The sequence below is a fragment of the Physeter macrocephalus genome, chromosome 4, assembly GCF_002837175.3.
Source record: "Physeter macrocephalus isolate SW-GA chromosome 4, ASM283717v5, whole genome shotgun sequence".
Taxonomy (NCBI): Eukaryota; Metazoa; Chordata; class Mammalia; order Artiodactyla; family Physeteridae; genus Physeter; species Physeter macrocephalus.
The window spans coordinates 98,540,719-98,563,631 of NC_041217.1; the positions used below are offsets into that span (position 1 = coordinate 98,540,719).

General features: G+C 39.4%; 2 long non-coding RNA genes across 2 annotated transcripts; both read left to right on the plus strand.

Annotated features, from left to right (window-relative positions):
• The first annotated feature begins 669 nt into the window (after positions 1-669).
• Positions 670-4,794, plus strand: LOC129392036 (uncharacterized). The gene is made up of 3 exons (XR_008616986.1): positions 670-693; positions 2,161-2,236; positions 4,757-4,794. It is a non-coding gene; the product is annotated as an uncharacterized lncRNA (long non-coding RNA).
• Positions 4,795-8,716: 3,922 nt separating this feature from the next.
• Positions 8,717-22,420, plus strand: LOC114486015 (uncharacterized). The gene is made up of 4 exons (XR_003679260.2): positions 8,717-8,732; positions 10,813-10,889; positions 16,364-16,486; positions 22,303-22,420. It is a non-coding gene; the product is annotated as an uncharacterized lncRNA (long non-coding RNA).
• Positions 22,421-22,913: the final 493 nt, after the last annotated feature.

Below are 22,913 nucleotides of genomic sequence, written 5' to 3' on the forward strand. Positions count from 1 at the left end.
AATGAGTCATAATTCTAAATGACCAAGAAGCATGCTGGATTTTCTTTCTCACAAATTATAATTCTAACATCCTATTTTCTTTTTCCTCTATATAGAATCAATGTCTCCTCATATATACCATCTTGTCCCTTTCAAGTTACTGAGACGGCCTACTATCACCATAAATTAGTGGTTACATTTGTTCAATCTTAAATTGTCCTTTGAACTTGCTGTGCAAATGTGCACATCTACTCCCCCCAAAAAACTGCTACAAATTGATATTAGTGTTCCATCATCATGCTCCCAGAGTTAATGGTAGATGAAAGAGATTTTTAAATATTAACTATAAATCTAAACATAAAGTACATTTTAAAAAAGCATTAAAGCTAAAACTTTCTGCTATTCATTTTTCCAAATGATGGAGGTCAGAGCTGCATGTGCCCATCCACACCACATCGTTTCTCACACTCACTCAAGCTGGTCAAGGAGAAAGGCTTCAATCTGACTCCCACATATTTTTTTTTAAATGGCAGATCTGGCATTTATTTATTTATTATTTTTAAAATTGGAGTATGGTTGCTTGGCAATGTTGTGTTACTTTCTACTGCACAGCAAAGTGCATCAGCTATATGTATACATATATCCCCTCTTTTTTGGATTTCCTTCCCATTTAGGTCACCACAGAGCATTGAGCAGAGCTCCCTGTGCTATACGGTAGGTCCTTATTGGTTATCTATTTTATACATAGTATTAATAGTGTATATATGTCAGTCCCCATCTCCCAATTCATCCCATCCCCACCCCTGGCACCCATACACTTGTTCTCTATATCTGTGTCTCTATTTCTGCTTTGCAAATAAGATCGTCTATACCATTTTTAAGATTCCACATATATACATTAGTATATGATATTTGTTTTTCTCTTTCTGACTTATTTCACTCTGTATGACAGTCTCTAGGTCCATCCATGTCTCTACAAATAACCCCATTTCATTCCTTTCCATGGCTGAGTAATATTCCACTGTATATAGGTACCACATCTTCTTTATCCATTCCTCCATTGATGGACATTTAGGTTGCTTCCATGTCCTGGCTATTGTAAATAGTGCTGCAGTGAACACTGGGGTGCATGTGTCTTTTTGAATTATGGTTTTCTCTGGGTATATGCCCAGTAGTGGGATTGCTGGGTCATATGGTAGTTCTATTTTTAGTTTTTTAAGGAACCACCGTACTGTTCTCCATAGTGGTTGCATCAATTTACACTCCCACCAAAGGTGCAAGTGGGTTCCACTTTCTCCACACTCTCTCCAGCATTTATTGTTTCTAGATTTTTTGATGATGGCCATTCTGACCAGTGTGAAGTGATATCTCATTGTAATATTGATTTGCATTCCTCTAATAATTAGTGATGTTGAGCATCCTTTCATGTGTTTGTCGGCCATTTGTATGACTTCTTTGGAGAAATGTCTATTTAAGTCTTCCACCCATTTTTTTTTTTTTTTTTTTTTTTTTTTTGTGGTCTGCGGGCCTCCCTTTGTTGTGGCCTCTCCCGTTGCGGAGCACAGGCTCCGGACGCGCAGGCTCAGCGGCCACGGCTCACCGGCCCAGCCTCTCCGCGGCACGTGGGATCCTCCCAGACCGGGGCGTGAACCCGGTTCCCCTGCATCGGCAGGCGGACGCGCAACCACTGCGCCACCAGGGAAGCCCCCACCCATTTTTTGATTGGGTTGTTTGTTTTTTGGATGTATGAGCTGCATGAGCTGTTTATGTATTTTGGAGATTAATCCTTTGTCAGTTGCTTCATTTGCAAATAGTTGCTCCCATTTTGAGGGTTGTCTTTTTGTCTTATTTATGTTTTCCTTTGTTGTGCAAAAGCTTTTAAGCTTAATTAGGTCCCATTTGTTTATTTTTGTTTTTATTTTCATTACTCTAGGAGGTGGGTCAAAAAAGATCTTTCTGTGATTTACGTCAGAGTGTTCTGCCTATGTTTTCCTCTAAGAGTTTTATAGTATCTTTAATCCATTTTGAGTTTATTTTTCAGTATGTTGTTAGGGAGTGTTCTAATTTCATTCTTTTACGTGTCCAGTTTTCCTAGCAGCACTTATTGAAGAGGTTGTCCTGACTCGCATGTATTTTTAAATACATAAAGTCTCACACGTAAATTTCTTTTTCTCACTTAAGGTGAGTGAGACAGAATGAGAAACTTGTCCTTCACATCCTGATTCTTGTTCAGTGCTGAAAATGTGACCTCCATAAGGTACAAGCCTTTATTACTAACATACTTCCTAAGAATACGCTGTGTAGAAGCATCTTTTACTCAGCACAGTGACAGCAATGTAAGGCAGGTGTAGCTACACCAGTGAAATCTCCCTCTCAAAAACTACAGATTCTTCTAGGAGTGGACTCAGGCCCGTGTCTCAGAATCATGTTACTTAAAATGTCATGTGTATTAATTCTATTTTGCTTATTTCATTAAAAAGCACCAGTTGGCATTAGACTATGAGGAAACCTCTGACACGTCAGTCCATAAACTGTGCCCGTCCACTTTGCTTCTGAGCTTAGTTACCTCAGCGCAAATCCCAGACTCCTCCAAAAGGTCATTCGGCGGGACGCCACAGCTGTGCTTTGAAGAAAGGTGCTTCTTATTCCCGTTGGCTTCCCGTTACAATTTTATCTCACTCTAAACTGATATGAAAATTCAAATTAAGGTTGATATTATTTACTGTAATAACATTACTTTTGCTGAAATATTTATAATAAAATTTTCCAAACAGTCACTTATTTACTGGATTAACACAAATTTGATTTGCACACCATTTTTTCCCAATGTGTAAAGCAAGAAATTTTCCCAATGTGTAAAGCAAGTTTTCAAGCCCTCTTTCCAATAGTTCTTTATAATTTAATGCTAACTTCAAGCAAATAAACTGAGTTGAGTTTTCTTTCATAGTCATTCGGTAAGGGTTGTGTATCACTCTGTCCCTCTGCCTGGGAACGTCTCGCTTCCTACTCCATCCACATACTTCTATGGACCTAATATGTTCTCAAACGATCCAACCCCTCTATCCCTAGTCCCATTTTATTTGTTCCAGGGAACAAACCCTTGGGAAATTAAACCAAGTTGTGTCCATAAAATATATTGTCTTAGATTCTTGAACTGGACATGAAGAAAGTGAGAAAACTGTCTCCCTTTTGTAATTAAGATGTAAAATGTAAAACGTGTAAGCTATGGTGCTTCATGTTTCCTGCCATTTGGAAAAGGCCAGTTAGCAATAAGGGAAAATGAATAAAAGGAAAAGCAGATGAGGACAAAAGATATCCAATAGTATTAGCTTCTCTGTATTTTTCCATGACTTCACTGTTCTGTAGATCTTTGGAGATCATGACCCAATAATTTTTTTTCTTCCTTAAGTTATAACAAGTTAAATTTCTGATACTTGCAGCCACATGTCCTAAATAATATTATTTTTATTAAATAGTCTTTGAAATTATATTTTGATTGTAAACCAAACAGTAATGTGTAATTAACCTGTTCTGAGAAGTAGGTATAGTCCTTTTAGGAATCCAGAATCAGATTGTAAAACTGCTAGAAATCAATTCAAGTGCTTACCAAGGGGACTGATTGTAAGACTGGCTGGATGTAGTTGTAAGTCAGCAGCCAGCTTCAAGTACTAAGAGGCGGCACATCCTCTTCTAAGGAGGGAGGCACTGGTAGAAATGACCACTGTCACAGGGTCACAATTTGATGGTACAGTATAGCCATGATCATCTTCTCTTCTCTTTTTACCAAACTGAATAGAAAGGACACCCGGTTAATTTTATACTGCATAGTGGTTAAGAGTTTGGACTCTCAAACCAGACTTTCTAACCTCAAATCATGACTCAGTCACTTACTAGTTGTGTTTTCTAGGCAAATTCCTTAACCCTCCTGTACCTCAGTTTCCTTAACAGTAAATGAGGATAACAGCACATTTGTCATCAGGTTGTGATAAATGGTAAATAAGTTAACTGATATTAGTGCCTGTACATCTTTAAGCATTTAATGAAGGTTAGCTATTCAATCTTAGTATTCTATCCTTATCATCCTTATAGGTACCCTCTAAAGTGATGATATAGGAGAGAATATTAGATTGTGAGAATGTGGCCCACCTGCTAGTTGAAGGAGAAATCTGTGGTGGTCTAGAGAATCTTAGTTAAAAATTATAGGACCATGAATGGATCTTGATTTTTGTTTATGTTGAGTTTGAATGTTTATAGTACCTTTTTCTGGGAAAGGGTCCTTTCAGAATCTACTCAAATCTTGGACCAACAAAAACATTAAGAATCCCTACCAAACATAAAATAAGTCATAGAGGTTTGAACAAATTCGAGATCTTAGAGCTGAGAATACGCTACATACAAGTTTTTTAAGTCTTAATGTTTCTATTCTATCTCAAAGAGACTGTCAGGGTGATGCTAAATAACGTTCTGTTGAGAGTTAGTAGTGGAGGGGAGGTAAGGGAAGGGAGAAAAGAGGAAGAGAAAAGAGAGGGAGCAAAGAGAAGAAGAGTGTGAAAGATAGCTATTTAAATAAAGCAATTAGGCCAGCAGTTTCGGCAATTTCACTCAGTCCCTATAAATCTCAGAGAGAATTGTGGATGGAATGTGAGAAGATGAAAATCTGTTCCTTCAACCTGCCCCGGTTCTTACATGCCCCTCATCATGTGACTGTCCTTGCTCTGTTGACTCAGACTCTGGTGCTTATACATATATCCTTCTTGTGCATTATGGCCCTAAATAGATGACATCTACTGCCTCTGGTGTGCACAGAAATCTGATCTACACAACCTGGGAGAAAACTGGCGGCCCTGGATTTCCTAAGAGGGTGTCTAGGTCTTCGATAGGGCAACTTCCTGAGGTTTTCAAGAGTAATTTTGATGATATGTCTTTCACCCTTCGTGATTATATTAGAACTTATCACTTAGAAACAGCCCACTAAGTCCTGACTCAGAATTTAGTGTTCCACATTTGAGAATAACAAAGAATTATTATCATGTGTTCTCTATAAGTTTATGCGCAATTATTTTCTGACCTGAGCACTGAGAAATCAGTCTAGGCCTCCCATTTCACAGCAGCAGAATGTCACCTATGTTGTTTCTTCTCCATCTCATAAATACTTGTAACACATGACTCTCATAGACTCAACAGTCCTAGCGCTGATGGAACCCTTTGGGAGGAGATAAAATTATAGCACATTATTCTGTTAAGTTCCTATTTGTCATTTTACATTTTGTCCTTGACATTGGTTGTAGTAAGATCTCATGGAACATTTCTAGGAATGACTTGTCCAGTGTTTTTATTGTGATATTCATTGACAACCTAACCTCTGGCTGAGAAGCTTCAAGCACTGAAGATTTTCAAAGCTTAAACCTGAAATATCCAGTGCTCCTCATCTGACTTTATCTCTCATCCTATAATTGATCTTAGTTTCCCTTTCATTAGTTATATCCCCAAAGCCACATACAGTGCATAATGTGATAGACTCCATTGAAAATCTTTCTTCATAGTATCATAGCATCAACACAGAATCTGCCCACATATCCTAATTCCCTTAGTCAAACTGAATAATCACCTTCTGAAGCATAAGTTTATTATTTCTGGTACTAATTTGCTTAAGAATATAGGACATAATTCATCAATATACAAATGAATTGGGAATTCATGTACTCAACCAAGAATTCACTAGTACTGAGTTAGTGTCTTCTAACTTTTTAAAGAAAATGTTTTATAGCTAAGTATGCAGCTAAAAAACATGAGGGCTTCCCTGGTGGCGCAGTGGTTGAGAGTCCGCCTGCCGATGCAGGGGACGCGGGTTCGTGCCCCAGTCCGGGAAGATCCCACATGCCGCGGAGCGGCTGGGCCCGTGAGCTATGGCCCAAAAACTCATTAAAATCAATATTAAATTAACATGAAGCAGAATAGTGACTTTAGAAAAGTTAACCCCGAAAATGTGTTTTTAAGAAAAATTTATTGTTTATTTGAATATGATATTTTAAATTCATGTATAACAGAAAATTAATAGAAATGCTAGGAACAAAGTAATTTTTCAGCGCTAACATCACTTAATCACTACTGTCCATAATAGTCCATGCAATAATACCATGCAACATTTAGCCTGACCTCTTTCCTTTATGTGTAATTATCACCAGGAAAAAGTTATACCTGTATCAGTTAACAGTTTTAAATTACCTCTATGTGATAATTTATGTTAATAGCATAATAGCATAACAATGATGGGTAATGTGTACCAACATTTGCAAATTGGTGGCAATGCGTTTCAATTACAATTCTCTTCATATCTCTGATCAGCAGCAAAATCAAATTAGCAGTGCAACCATTAGTTAGTGAATTATCCTCACATGTAGAGTCTTTACTTGGACACACTTTCGTTTGCAGATCTGCTCTAGAATTCTGAGTGTAGCAAAACTGGCAGGTGAATCAACCAAATCATGCACAGTACTGCTAATGATTTTTTTTGTAGTCAGGGGAAGCAAGAATGAAAATAATTAGGAGGTAGCACTGGACATCTAAAGGACTCACTGGTTCAGGCCAAAAAGAGAACGCTGTTGGTATTACTCCGGAGTGAAATGGATTGGCAATGTGGAGTGATATGGAATTAATTGAAATAAATGAACCAATGGCTCATCCATCTCCTGTGTTCTGGCCACAGACCAAGGTGAAGTATACACGTGAGTCTCCAAGGGCAGAGTTTCAAGTGGTCCTTATTGTATTAGGTTCCTTGGGAATACCAGTCATTCAGTACTACCTCAGATACTTGCAACATCTCAGAACTCAGGGGGAAGGAACCAAGACTCATTGTGAGACAGGGCTAGACCTAATAGGAGCAAATCAAAACTTTCTACTCAGAAGCATCCCTTGAAATGTCTAGCCCGTGATCAAATGCACCATCTACAGAAAATGCATTTATAGAAAATGTCCTACAACTGTGTGTGAAGCTAACAAATGATTGGTGGGTACAGCAGCACTCCTTACTCTAGGTACAATCGCCAGCCAAATGGTTTAATATAGCAAACCCTGCATTCCTTTGGAGTGGAACCCTATCTCCTTCTTAGGTAAGACTTAAAACTGTGGATGATACCAGTTCTGGAAACATCTATTCTATTACCACCACATGGGGTAAGAAAATCTTTGTGTTCATATCTCTTACTAGTTGCAATTTTTTCATGTACTTTACACATTCAGAATATTTTTGTTGCAAAAGGAGAAAATGTGTAGCTACAATAGATTTAGGATTTTCCCCCAAATTGAGGACTCTTAGATGCTCTTGCTAACAGGGCAAAGTAGCCTGAAAAACCAAGAAGTTTATGTGTCATAAATCAGAGGTTTCTAGCTTCTCCTCTGGATTGACCTGTTATTAAAAAATTTCCTTACTGCTACTTCTACATAAAAGCTGTCTCTCAAAGTCCATGGCCATAGTGGTTAAAAGCACTGGACATGTTTCCCCTCTACCACTTACCTTGTGACCCTAAGAAAATCACTTAACTTTGCTGTGTTTTAATGTCCTCATCAGGAAATTGGGGAAATAGTAATGCTACTTAATAGGACTGCTATGCTGATTAATTGCACTAACACATGTAAAGCCCTTAGAACCTGCCTAGAACATAGTACTCAGTAAATACTAGCTTATCTGTTGTTCTACCAAAGAAATACACAATATACCCAGAGCAAGAACAACTTAAATATTCCAAACCATAGCTGCATTTAAAATAAATTACTGGACAGCACTGGGTCCAGAGTTGCAGATAAAAGGACACCTCAGGTCTATGGTAGAGGAGGGGCACCAATCAATCCCTCTCTTTTGTTGTTGCTCCCAAACGCAGAGCCACTTGGAATCCAATATGGCTGCCCCTGAGAGCCTTGGTAGGAGACGATGCTCCACATGTGATAATACAGCGTTCTGAACCACCACAGGACCGAGTATAAACCAAATACACCTCGAATGACAAGCCTCTGTATCCTGACTCCATCATTCTCTAAAGACATTTAAGTCAGTGAACTGTTCTCATTCCTGGCAGATTAATACAAGCACAGTAACACATAGAGTTACTATACTGATATGCACACATCACACACAGGTTGAAGGCTCACCATGTATTTTCATTATGTGCAAAATACATGCAGTCAGAAGCCCTTAGATTTCTTGGCTGGAAGAGTTTGGAGGCCAAAATAAGTCCTGAAGCTAGTGAGGTTCCATTTTTAAAGCATTATGCCTGTTGAGTAAAAGCTAACATGTTTTTATACAGTCTAGGAAGTGCTGTGCACTCTGCAAACTTCCTTCATTTGTTATTGCTCTAATCAGCAATCCAATGTAAACAAGAGCAGATTCCAAACTAAAGAATACTCCTTGGAGTCTGTGCTGCTACCTGAGGAGTTGTTATTAGGATAGAAGAAAGGTCTTGGGTTTTGAAATGCTTCTGTTGGAATTTTGGTCGTCATCGATTCTCAAACAGATAAATTTAGCATTTCTATTAATTGAAGACAAAGATTGTTATAACTGTCAAAAATAAGCAGGAGGCAGATTTTGTGTTCTAATCATGTATATTTCTGGATGTTGTGCGTTGGACAGGTTTGGAGAAAACAAATCATATTTTAAAAGCCAGCGCGGAACTACTAGGAGGCACAGCTGAGTTCCTGCGATGTTGCATGTGCACGCTGACAGCCCCATCCGATCTCCGAGTATTAGCTGGACCAGCTAAGTGAGTGATGCTGCATAAAGATGAGGGCTGGGGTTGTTACGAATCACAGCTACCACAATATAATTAGTAACCCATCCTTGGTCCCACTCCCAGGTGGAAGAGAAACCAAAAGGACAGAAAAAGAAAAATATTTCAGATTCCGAAATAATGCCGGTCGTTGACAAGGTTTTGCTATGAGGAAGCTCCCCACAATCTCATCCTCCTGACACTGGCATGCAGCCAGCTGGCATTTCTGTGGGCTACACTGAGAACCAGTGAATACCATGTGGGTGGTTGTCAACATTAGAAACAAGAAAAATAGAGACGAAAAATGCATTGAGAGTTATAATGTCAACTTTCAGGGGCTTTTAATTTCTACCCAGATGGCACAAATATTCCTAGGTATTGGTACCCACACAGTAGGCATCCCAGAATGATAATTATAAAAGCTTTAAAGTTTACAAAGTACATGCACAGGCTCGACTGTGAAGGCAGGACTCTACAGCCTGCGATCTGATGTGGTAGTCGTCAGGTGCACTGACCTTCTCACATAGCTGCTGGGGGTTTTGTTATTATTGTTGTTCCTTTAGTTTGCAATGTAGATCAGGGCCACCTGAACTAGTACAAGAGTCGAGTAAAATGGGAACACTGTGATCTTCTCTTGACAGTGATATAACATGTACCTGTGTGATACAGCACATGATGTGTTTACCACTATTTCTTATGTTAGAATGAAACATTCGTTAGTTACATACAAATGTCAGAAGTCTGTTATGGGGCCATTTTGGCCCCTGTACCACTGGAAGACATATAGCCTGAAACAAACCTGACTTTAAGTCCAGACATACCACTTATCACGGTGCAGTTTAGGATCACTTGCATTTGATTTATTCTTCTCATTTTTGACAGGAGGACAAATATAATACTGATATTTATACAGCTGATATTTATGGATCACTTACTATGGGCCGAGTGTTTTTCTAGTTTCGTAATATGTCAAATTTTGTTCCTTTATATTATCACATTTAGTCCTTGAAGCCACTCTCTGCAGTTGGTACCCTCATTATCCTCACTATTACTATTCATATTACTCAGATTTAAAAAATCAAGAAAAATGGGGATCCAGATCACACAGCAATGAGTGATGCTACCAAAATTCTAACCCAGACAGTTTGGCTTCAGAGCTTTGGCCCTAACCATCATGTATGGCCCCACTTCACATGTATCTGAGATAAGACAGGCAAAGAGATGAACATAGTGACCCAGAACATAAGAAGATATTTAATGAATGGTAGCTGTCAATATTAGCATACTTAACATCATTACTGCCATCATTTACTAACCTTTCTCCTATACTTTGCTCAAGCCTCTCAGAAAAGGAAACTATGTTTATTTCAAGAACAAGATAGACTCTGCAGAATCAGCAACTGAAAACAAGTCAGGAATGGCAATGGACCTGTGGGGACCTAGAAAGAGTGGGAGTTTTATATTGTGTCAGTGATGCAGAGAAGATCGATCCATGCGCATCTACTTAGAAAGATGGCGTCCAGCCCCAGTGACATGAAATAGAGCATTTGCTTCCACTGTCATGTCTGAACACACTTGGGGAAGATGGATGTGTGAAGGAGAGGTAAATGTGGAGGTAAATGGAAGGAAGGGAGTGAGAGGTACATGCCTTAAATTTCTCCCATCATGAAGCGTGAATATGACACAAGGACGGTGAAAACCCCAACAGACAGATGTATATGTAGGCCCAGCTCTCAAAGATGTTATTTTTAGAAGTTAAAGAGGTGGAAACAGTGGGAGACAAGTGGCTTTTGTTAGTGTTCAATCTCCTCTTTCATGTCTACTCTTCTTGTGCCTTTGTATTAAACCAGGAGGCTACAAAAGGATAGGACTTTTCTTCTCAAAATATTGACCTGGGTGGCATGCAAATTGTGTCCTCACTGCTCCTTCTGTGAAGCTTGTAGGGAGTGTGGGCAGGTTTGCCTCTTTCCCTTCCTCATGGGAAACCACACAGATGTCTAAGAATTTTGTACTCAGCACCAATACCTACCCTCTAGGTCAACTAAATCTACTCCTACTTTTCCATTTTTCTTAGGCTTATGGTCAAGGGAAAAGGAAAATCAGTCAAGCTTCCATCCTCCATCCCAGCTGTGCATGCAGTGTTGCCAAAAGGTAACTAGTGAAAGTATACATTCTTCAAATACTTGAATTGCCAAGGACCAGCCATGCCCTGGCACATAAACACTATTTGCTGATAATGCCTACATTTTATCTCCAGTGTAGCCCTCTTTTCTGAATTTCAGGCTCACATACCTAAATGCCTACTCATCCTTTCCATTTAGATATCTAATAGGCATCTCAAATTTAACATGTGCAAAATAGAACTTTTGATTTCCCCCTACAAAACTGTGCTCTTCTCACAATCTTACCCATCTCCTTGAAAGGAATCTCCTATGTTTAGATTTAAAAAAATTTTTTTACTGGAGTATAGTTAATGTACAGTATTTTATAAGTTACAAGTGTACAATATAGTTATTCACAAGTTTTAAAGGTTATACTCCATTTCTAGTTATTATAAAATATTGGCTATATTCCCATGTTCTAATTCTCCCATTTTTTTCTACACATACAAACATACACACCTATACTACCAGTTAATAGAGGAGAATATAAATGTTAATCTAATCTGGTAAACTTAGATCCAATAGTTTAATTATTCCCTTAAGGCAGCTCAGTCTCTTTCGGTATAACAGTCTCTTTTAAGTATTTCAAACTGTCTTATCCTTGCCCTGCTATTTGTAAAAATGTTGTTAGAGTATATGGAGGAATGTAGCTAACGCAACCTAGTGCTTGTGCTAAGGAGACAGAATGTACAAATAACCCTGTGTCATCTGTAACACATGGTCTGGTCTGGTCTGTTCTGCTCCGTGAACTTAAGCTGCAGAGGCACAGTGCTTCTATCTCACAGTTTTCTGACAGTGAGAGAGTGGTGTTCATTGCCAGAGTTCACAGTCCCAAACGTTTAAACTCATTCCCCGCATGCAGCTTGGAGTCTTCTGCTGCATGACCTCCTCATCCCAACTTCTGGCAGTCTTCTGGCCTCTCAAGGCCTCTACATCCCCACACCAGGCCAATTTTGCTAAGCCTTACAAAGGCCAAGGAGAGCCAGTGATGCTCCCTCAGGCTCATCCCTAAGAGTGATGGCACCATCATTTCTAAGCCAAGTTGGGCGGAGACCCACCGTAAAGGTTGGGATTGTTAAGAGACCCTGCATCCTCTCCCCACACCGTGCCACTCACTTCTCAGGATCACAAAATTATTTGGGTGATTTTTAAGTTTCCTTGTGCCAATTAGAAGTGGACCCAACCAGGGCCAGGAAGAACTCCTCACTCTATCTCAGCTCGCCCTTTCCCCAAATCCTCCTGGAACAGAAGAGGCCAATTTCGGGCTTCCTATTTCCTTTCCCCCCGTCCTCCTTCCATGCCGGGGCAATGAGTCTCATGGCCTTGCTGGCTGAGGTAGAAGGGCAATCCTCTTTAAGTGACAAAAAAACACATCATGCTTAAAATCCTCATGTCATGAAGAGATTAGGGGTAGGACAGGAATAAAACACAGACCTTCTAGAGCATGGACTTGAGGATATGGGGAGGGGAAAGGTAAGCTGTGACGAAGTGAGAGAGTGGCATGGACATATATACACTACCAAACGTAGGGTGGATAGCTAGTGGGAAGCAGCCGCATAGCACAGGGAGATCAGCTCGGTGCTTTGTGACCACCTAGAGGGGTGGGATAGGGAGGGTGGGAGGGAGGGAGACGCCAGAGGGAAGAGATACAGGAACATATGTATATGTATAACTGATTCACTTTGTTGTAAAGCGGAAACTAACACACCATTGTAAAGCAATTATACTCCAATAAAGATGTTAAAAAAATTCTCTATATTTTGTCCTTGAAAAGTTAAATTGGAGACAGGAGAATGAGGAAAAAAAGTTTTATCTAGCTTAAAAAAAATCTAGATTTCAAAATGATCATCTAAGCACAAAGATACCATTTAGCTAATTAAAAGCTAAAGGACTCTTTCTTTTTGCATTCTTGTTACACTAGTTCTTATTCCTCAGCATCCCCCAATTGCAAGTAGGTTGACATCTTGGACTGGCAAACAACCATATATTGAACACTCATTCTGTGGTCGATGTGTGTAAAGCATATGTTGTAATACAAGCTTTACATACATTATCTTTTTTAATCCTCAAAACAATCCTGAAAGGAAGGCATTTTTCTTACTCTCATTTTACAAATAAGGAAACTGAGAGTCAAATTGGTTAAGTTGCCCAAAAGGAATATATCTATATATAAGAGCCAGAATTCAGTCTGTTTGTCTTGTGATCACTGCACTATGAATAGAATATTTAAAAATACACCACTGAGCTATTAGTCTTTATTTTGAAAGTTCAAGGTAGTTCATTCCTCAAATTGTATTTACTTTGTATCATGAGATAATTTGTCCAAATTGTCTAATTTTTATGTCATAGATGCAAGAAATATAGGAAAGTAAGAAAAGAGGAAGGAAGAAAGCAGGGAGGGAGAGAAGGAGAGAGGGAGGGAGGGAGGGAGGAAGGGAAGGATCATCCATAGGACAATTTCCCAAAGACAATTATCTAACAAGTTCGGAAGAGTCACTACTGTGGTTTCCCGATTCTCTGTATGTGTCAGGATTTTAAAAATTGACATACACTACACTCAGAGATTTAGATAACAAAAACTTTACTAGAGACATTGTAAGGTAATAGTTAAGGCAAAGCTCTAGAGTTATATTTCTGGGTTCACATGATGATTTTGTGCTCAAGAAATGTTGGATTTTATTGTTGTTATTACCATCGATGGTTTTCTTTGACATGTCTAATCATCTCCATGAGCTTAACACCTCATTCTGTAACAAGGAAATAAGTAAATTTTAATCCAACTAATAAATGCAGCCTGATCCATTGATTTTAAAAACATCTTAGGTAACTATTCCTTTTCCATAAATAGTCTTTCAGATTCTGCAGCGAAAACTCCATAAGGGATTTTATTCACATTTTTGCCTCTAGCACTAAGCACCGTGCCTGGAAAATAGTAGGTACTCAATAACCACTTGTCGAGCTTTTCTAAAATATTAACCAGAGCCTTAAACCAACTTTTACTATCTAGCACTCAACACTGAAGAAAACGCACATATATTTGATCTTTTGGCCGTGACACAGAGAACCACTAAAAGCTAACATTTGCCATGCAGCCGCTCCCGGTAAGGCACGTGCCAGCATTTAACCGCGTGATCTCATTTGATCCATCTGGTAACCCCATGAGTTGGTGTTATTTTCTTCATTTTTTAATAGATGAGGAAAAGGAGGCCCTGAAAATTTGAGTTAGATGTCATAGTCGCATAGCTAACAGTAAGTTGCAAGGTTGGAACTCCACTCTGCCTGAGCCCTAAGCCAGTGCTGTCAACAATAGACTCTTTTGTCCTACCCATCAGTGCTTCATGGACTCAAGTAGCTACCATAGGGGTCACACAAGAGGAAGTCGATTGTTGATGGCAGCTCTTCTCTGACTTGTTACGGTAGGACTACTTGGCTCAACGTGGGAGCCACCAGCCACTCTGGGCAACTGAGTGCTCGAAATGTGGCTGGTCCCAACTGCAATGTGCTATAAGTGTAAGATACACGCCAGATTTTGAAGGTTTAGCACAAGACAAAGAACGTGAAATATCTTGTTAATGATTTTTAGATTGATCCCATGTTGAAATTGGGTTAATAAATTTCCCCAATCCAAATAAAGTCCATAGTTTAGTTAATAATATTGTGCCAATGTTAATTTCTTAGTTTTGATAACCTTACCATGGTTATGCAGGATGCTAACATGAAGAGAAGCTGAATGAAAGATGCCTGGGAATGTTGCATTATGTTTGTAACTCGTTTATGTCTAAATTTACTTCAAAATATAAAGTTTAAAAATTAGTTCCACCTGTTTCTTTCTACTTCTTTGAATGTGGCTTCTAGAAAATTTCAAAGTGGTGCATATGTGGCTCACATATTTCTATTCGACCGTGCTGCAGTAGAATCTCAAGCTACAGGAAGAACCAAAGTAACATCTGTACAGCTCTGCACTGTCAACTGCAGGCCCATGTTTAGAGATAGTTTAGTTTACTTAATAAGCAATTTTATTGTTGGAGAGCTAATTGGGCCATCAGTTAATGCAGCCCTCATCACACCACTACACCGAGATAAGTAATGATTTGGATTCAGAGGTCATCCAGTCAATCTACGATTCCAGGCAGAAATATACTAAAACTCTTCCTGCAAGACAGCCCTATTCCTCAAAATCTCCTGTGGACGTTTCCACCACCCCCCTTTCATCACAGCATTGAGGTCAGGAAATGTTCCCTCTTTGCTCTAATAAGTAGGTATGACTTTACGAACTTTTATTTCTTTTATGTATCTTAGGGTTATGAAGAAAATAAACTACCAAAAAAATAGCCTGAGGGCAGAGAATAGGCTGTGCTTTTTGTGCTTCCTTGAAAATGCTGTGAGTTGATGCTCATGCTTGAATAAATATACTAAGCATGGTTAAGTTGTAGGGTAATGAGAAAGAAAATCTCTTTAAAAAAATCCTTCATTTGCACCTTTTTGGAGACCAAAAAGGTCTCCAAAAAGAGTGGTGAGTGGCAGAGCTTTAGCCTCTGAGCCATGAGACCTGCATTCTAGTTCTGCCTCCGCCCAACAAGTCTCCCAACCCCACGAATCCTCAGCAACCTCATCTGTAAAATGAATAGATAGGATTAGATTGGTATTTTTCAGATCACGATGCTACCCCATTGGTAGATCATAAAATCAGTTTCAATGGGTCAAGACCAACTTTCTTTAAAATGAAGCAGAATAAAAACAGCAGAGTTCAATGCATATATTAAAGATCAATATTCTTTCATGAAACTACTAAGTGTACGTTTTTAAATTTTTTTATACTGGATCATGATATAAGGTGTTTCTTACTATGGATAACCATAAAATTGTTTGAGAAACACCTTTTCTTTGCCTTTGACATTTTTTAACTTTTTATTTTATATTGGAGTATAGTTGATTAACAATGTTGTGTTAGTTTCAACTGTACAGGAAAGTGCTTCATTTATACACACACGTGTCTATTCTTTTTCAAATTCTTTTCCCATTTAGGTTGTTACATAATACTGAGTGGAGTTCCTTGTGCTTTACAGTAGGTCCTTGTCAGTTATCCATTTTAAATATAATAGTGTGTACATGGAGAAACGCCTTTTAAATGATACCTAGGGTACCTCATATCCCTGAAATAATATGCTTTACACTAGAAATAAACTACCTACAAGCAATGAAACCAATGTCCGATGCTCCTCAGTCCCCACCAGAGCAGTCGGGAGGCCTCTCTAAGGTCCCTACAGGTCAGTTCCTTCCCTCTTGTACATATATGGTGCATCTTCGTCTCCTAAGAGGGGAAATGGCTATTTCCCCTCCCTTGAGTCTGGGCTGGGCCCATCACTTGCTTTAATCAGTACAGTGTAGCAGAAATAATGTTATGGGACAAGCCCTGGACTTAAAAGGACTGGAAGTTTCTGCCTCTTCCCTCTTGGTTGCCAGGCACCATGTAAGAAGTCAGATTCTCTGAGACCATGATGCCGTCAGGAGGCCCAACCTTGCCACATGAAGAGGCCACGTGGAGAAAGATGCCTGACCAGCCCCCAGCTGTTCTAGACAACCCAGGTGAGGCCCAGACCTGTGAGTAAAGAAACCATCTTCTTATGTTCCAGCCCCAACTAACACCAGATGGAGAGGAACTCCATCACTGAGCCCAATCCAGACTGTAGAATAATGAGAGATGATAAACTATTGTTTAAAGCCACTGAGTTTTGGAGTAGCTTGTTACAAAACAATATCTTACAGAAACAATGTCTATGAAACTGTTGTAAGAGTGCTGTGGATCACAGGGCCTAAATACTTCTTTAATTGTAACAAGTCCTCAGTTTATTCTGGAGAGTTCATTTCACAGCATGGGATGTCAATATTTACCTAGCATCTTGGGGGAATCCTGGCAAATCATGGACAATGCAATGCAAATTGCAACACTAGGCTAGCAACATGGGGAATTTACTGGATGCAGAATAAGGTAAGAGCTGAGAAAGTATATTCTATTCACGTAAATAAAGGATTTCAAGCATCTCAAGATTCCCATGTTGTTAAATTTGCTGACGTGTGGTTAGAGACAAATATTCTGGAAGGCAAATGGAGAAGGAAAGTCTAAGGCTCTTCTAACACACAAGTCTACGGACAAAAGTAATACTGAAACGTAGCAAATTATTTTCAAGTGACAGCCCTTTTGTTTGTATCCAGAGCTGCTAAGGACCACCACTGCCTCAGCTTGATCCAATTACTGCGCTGTGTACCTTACCACACAGCTTCATTTTGTTCCTCTCCTGTCCTAGGATCTGTGCCTCATTAAGATAAGATCTGACAGCCTCTGTCAATGCCGAGTTAGAGCCGGTGGCTTCTCTTTATTTGGGCACAACTGCAAGTTCCATGGACTTATATTCAGTCACACAAAAGGGAGGGTGTCATTTGCTGGTGAAATTTTCATTTACTCTGCTGTTGTTTATCCCATCCTGGGCGTTTAAGCAAGTACAATTTTCTAGTCTTTTATCAAAAACCTCTCATCCCCCTTCACATCCCTTTTCTTGAGGCGAAAGTGCTACTTCTTGATTAGAAAAATATCTCTAATAGGGAGGTTATAAATTCATAGTGTTTTGTGACATGGGTCAACGTGTTCTCCTTTATTTTAGTATTCTTGCTGTTCTCTCAAAGAGCCATAAATAACAATAAATGATAATACAGGATCTTGTCAAGAAAATTCAGCTCCTTCACCTTTAGGGGGCTTGATTTCCTTTCAGACTGACAGGGACTCAGCTCCTACCTGTCTGCCTTCATTTATCCTTTACACTTTAGATCTGCCTTGTGCACTGGCTCCCAGCATAGTCCATATGGAAAGAAAATACATCCACATGTGAAATGAGAGTGCCTTCCCTCCCTGGTATTTGTTTCCAATATGATATATTTATTTCAGTGACAAGGTCCAATGGTTAAAGACACAGGAAGACCAGAGTTACGTGAGCAGAGAGAGGATTGAAGTGATTCCCTAGTTACTCAGGCAAAAACAGCAGGAGAGAGGGGTCCCAAGGGGCTGGTAGGTTCTGCCTGAATTATCTAGATAATTGCTTCAACCCTTTACTTTGACAATGGAGACCTGGACTACAATTACACAGGCCAAGAAAAGTTTAGCTTATTTTTTTCACATTCCCTTAATAATGACAGAAATGAAAGTGAGTAGAGCTACCCGTCAGGATTTAGGCTGAAGCTTAATTCCATGACTGTGATGTTTTGGGGGGATTTGTAAAGTGTTATAGAGGTAAATTCTGAAATGAATAGAAAGAAAACGAATCCAACTTTAGTAGCTCCTTCTCAGCCCAACCTCTAGACTTTGGCGTGCTAGAGGGCTCCCTGCTGGGCCATACCCTCTCTTCAATCTATGTTCTTTCCTTAATCTCACTCCACTACCATGACTTGAAGTACCATTCATACTCCCAAATGTATAGCTCCAGCCAGGACCTCCCCCGAGAGCACACTTGACATACCATTGCAGAAATAGCCACTTTTTTCCAATCTCACTACGACTTGTACTATCTCTGCTTCCATCCACTACCAAGAGTTAACACTTACGATGGAGTGCTTGCTGTACCACGTACTGTACATAAACATTTATAGGTGTGATCTCCTTTAACGCTCACAAGTAGAATCTACAGTTATCTTTTTTTCTAGATAAAGAAACTGAGACTTACGGAGGGTCCGTGAGTCATCCAGTGTTTCACAGTCACAAAGGAATGGAACTTGGACTTCAGGGCAGAACTGTTTGATTCTCAAACGTCTATTTACGGGGTGCTGCTTCTCTACTGTGTTTACTATTTCTTGTGCACATTTGTGATTTAGCATACGCTACTTTGAATTGCCATCGTCATCATCATTGTCATCATTATTATTATTTTATTATTAAGTCTTGCTTCCTCCTACCCTAATGCCAGCCCTTATGGCAGGAACCCTGTCTGGTGTCTCCGCATGCTTAGTTCTAGCAAAGCCTTACTCCATACTTTATTACTGAGGCTGAAGTTTCATAGAAAGCCAATATTACAATTAATAGCCTAGCTAGAAGACTAAGTCAAGAGGTTTAAAAGGGCATTTTTACTAATCGGGGTCTTAACCCATCACTCAGGTCTCTAAAAAGCTATAGAACATGTGGTCTGTGCTGTACCTGATTTATAGGGGGACAACAAAATCCTGCGGCTTCCTCTGCAGGATACACTTTGCAGAGATAGATGGCAACTAAACATTAAACACAGGTCAGATTCCTTCAACTTTGCAAATTGTACTTTGGAGGCCCTCAGACCAAAATCTAGGAGACCAGCCTAGAAAGCCTTTTGAGGGTAGGGATTTACTATTCGTGGGACAAAAGATGTAATCAAAAGGCTTGTTCCGAACACTACTGGGGATTTGCTGTTGTTTTTAGCTTTTGTCACATTGGTCTGTCATTTAGTGTCAAATGGGGCAAGTTCTCTTTCCCTTTGTAACTAGTCGTCGCTGACATGTAGTTAAAAATCTTTTACTCCAGAGAATCTGCCTGTAGTGTTTTAGGTCAACCTCACCCCAGGTGAGAAGACCATACATGGTGTCTCTGAGCCTGGGAACTAAAAATACAACAAGCTTGTTGTATGCTGGCACTTTGTAGTACATCAGGCTGGATCACCTTTCACTGAGGCGATGTGCTGTCCAGTGGTCCACAGCAAGTCCACCTCTGGCTTTGTCAAAGTGCTCTGGTTGCAGCGAATGAAAGGGGTCCTCACTGACTCGCTCCCTCTTGCCCAGCCCTGAGAAAGACTTCAGCGTGGGATCCGGTTGTCTCTTGACTTTTGAGGTAGTTTCCCAGTAGTTCAACACTGTGAAGCCATGTGGTTGTTTGTTTGTTCTGATTTCTTTTCCAGTTGTTTTTTGTTAGTGTAAAGAAATCCTGCTTTTAATCAGGGTGATTGCAATATAATCTACACAGTAAAATCCACCCTTTTTGGTGAGCACTTCTATGAGTTGCGGCAAATGTGTAATCGTGTAACCACCTCCACAATCCAGATATGGAAGAGTTCCCTCCCTCCAAAATATTCACTTGTGCCCTTTGCACTCAACTGCTTTTTCCACAATCCCAGTCCACCACATCGCTGATCTGTTCTCTGTCTTTATAGATTGTCTTTATAGAATCAGACGATATATAGCCTTTGAATCTGGCTTTTTAAATTTACCGTGACACATTTGAAATACATCCATGTTGGTGTGTGTAGCTGTAGTTTGTTTTTTATTGCTAAATAGTATTCCATAGTAAGGATGTACCACAGTTTATCAATTCACCAGTTGAAGGACATTTGGGTTGTTTCCAGTTTGGGGCAGTTATGAATAAAGCCACTACAAATAGGTGTGTACAGGTTTTTGTGTTACCATAAGTTTTTATTTCTTTTGGGTAAATATGCTTGCTGGGTCTATGGGGAGTACATATAACTTTATAAGAATAAACTTTCTGTTTTCCAAAGTGGCTGTATCATTTTACATTCCTAACCATCAGAGTCTTAGCTGCTCTGTATCCTCCTTAGTATTTGGTACTATTAGCTTTTTGTTTTCTTCTTTTGTTTTTGCTTTTTAGTTATTTTAGTAGGTATGCAGTGATAGCTCGTTGTGATTTTAAATTGCATTTCCATAAAGACTAATGATACTGTGCATCTCTTCATGTGCTTATTTGCAATTTTTGTATCTTCTCTGGTAAAGTTTTAGTTCAAGTTTTTTGTCTATGTTTTAATCAAGGGTTGGTTTTCTTATGATTGAATTTTGAACATTCTATATATATTCCAGATGCAAGTCTGTGGCAGTTAAGAGACATTCAAAAAACATTAAATTTCCCCTGGTGTTTACTATACCTTCTCTTTCAGCAGAAACCCAGCAAAAGCAGGACGACTTATATTTTTCACAGCTACAAGTCACAAAAGTGATCAAATGTAGATATGGACTCTTTTGAATAATGTTGCTCTTCCTTTAAATTTTGGGAGACATCATTTAATGAAGTAAACTGTCCCAGGGCTCAACAGCTGGTCCTCTTTACTATCACACTAATTTGCTTGGTGATCTCATCCAGTCTATGGCTTTAAATACCATCTCCATGCAAGTGATTTCCAAATTTGTATCTCCAGTCTGACCTCTAGATACATATCTCTAACTCCAGATCCATATCTCTAACTCTAGATGCATACCTCTCACTGCCTAATCGACCTAGAATTAAATACACATTTTAAAATTCAGCATGTGGCAAACTGAACTCCTGATCTTCCACCCCAAATCTGCTCCACTTCAGTTGTCCCCCTCCCAGCTGGTGGCACTTTATCCTTCCACTTGGCCAGGCCAAAACTTTCAAGTGATTCTTAACTCTTCTCTTTCTCTTGCACCCTACATCCAACCCATCTACAATGCTATTGTCTCAACTTTGAATATACATCAAGAATATAATTACTTCTCAAAAGTTCTGCTGCAACCATCCTCATCTGAGGTACCACCAACTCTCGCCTGGATTACTACAATATCCACCCGATGGGTCTTTCTGCTTACTGCCTTACCTTTCTCCCCAAACCCCACCCCATAGTTTAGTGTCAACACAGCAACCACAAGAGTCAGTTAAAAACCTAATTCAGGTAACTGTACTCCTCTACTGAAAACCCTGACATGGTAGAAGTCAAAGTCACCATCTTCACAATGGTCAACAAGGCTCTGTGTGATCTATTCCCTCCCCCATTATCTCCAGATTCCTTTCTGAAAACACTTTTGGGCTCTGTTATTATCACCAAATTCCAACATCATATTTTCCAGATAACTTAAAAGTTAAATGGCACAAGTAAGAAGGTATGTTCCTAATGCCAAATATGTAATGAGTCGCTAGTAGAGCTAAAAACAGAATTTTGCACCTTGCCCACTTCTAATACCATATTCCAACCACTAGATATTCTGTCTTCCCAGGGGCTATAATAACCTTGTTAAAAAATAAAAGTAGCTGACAATTATTCCTTACTTACTGTGTTCTGGGTACTTTGTATACATTTTCTTTAATCTTCACAACTCTACATGGTAGTTATAATGGTACACTCATTCTTAGTGGGGGAGCCTGAGGCTCAGGACTGTCGGGAACCTCCTTCAGGCCACACTGAGGGGTAGAGGAGGGCTCAGGTGGACCAGGCTCCAAACCCCATCTCATTATTGCCTTATCCTCCTCCCTTTGTCAAAAGTAGGTCAAAATATGAAGAGAAATATAAAGATTATTTTTCCGAGGTTTCTTATACAAACGATATCAAAGGTAAACATTTTTTATGCTTTGTAATTCTATCTTCAAAATATTCTGTTCATGCTGCTGTCTCCCTCTCCTATTTTTTTCTTCTTTACCCATGCCTACGTAGGTGGCAAAGGCCTTAATACCCTGGGAGAAACGCTGCCAGTGAAGATCCTGAAACTCTAAAGAGAATAGTGAACTTACAGGAGATGAATCAAGTTCTCCTGCCCTGGGAACAAGCCAGCCTAATCAATATATAGATCTACTTAGCTGTATGCACTAAATGTTTCTGAAATGTTGTCTGTAAAATAAATATTTGTATACGAAAATCATATATTCCCACCGCCTTCCTTTGTGATTTTAGCAATGTGCTCCCACACACACAAAGAAAACTATTTACCCTAATATATTACAAAAGGACCCTGGTGGAGCCAAACATGCTCTTGAAGGAACAGTCTGACTGTCAACACCACTCATGCAAGAAGTTCATCAAACGGACAAACAATCCATATGATCATTGATACTCCTGCAAAAGCACAACTATGTCAAAACACACAATCAATTCCCACTCGAATATTTAAACAGCCTTCCTAGGCTGTAATGCTGGATGTTTAATAAAACCCAATGGAAATAAATGAAAATACTTTCAGGGAAGTTGTTAGGCATCCTCTGCTTTGCAGTTAAGTTGCTACTGCCCCTTTAACTAGCCACATACTCCTTTACCAATCAATGAAAGTT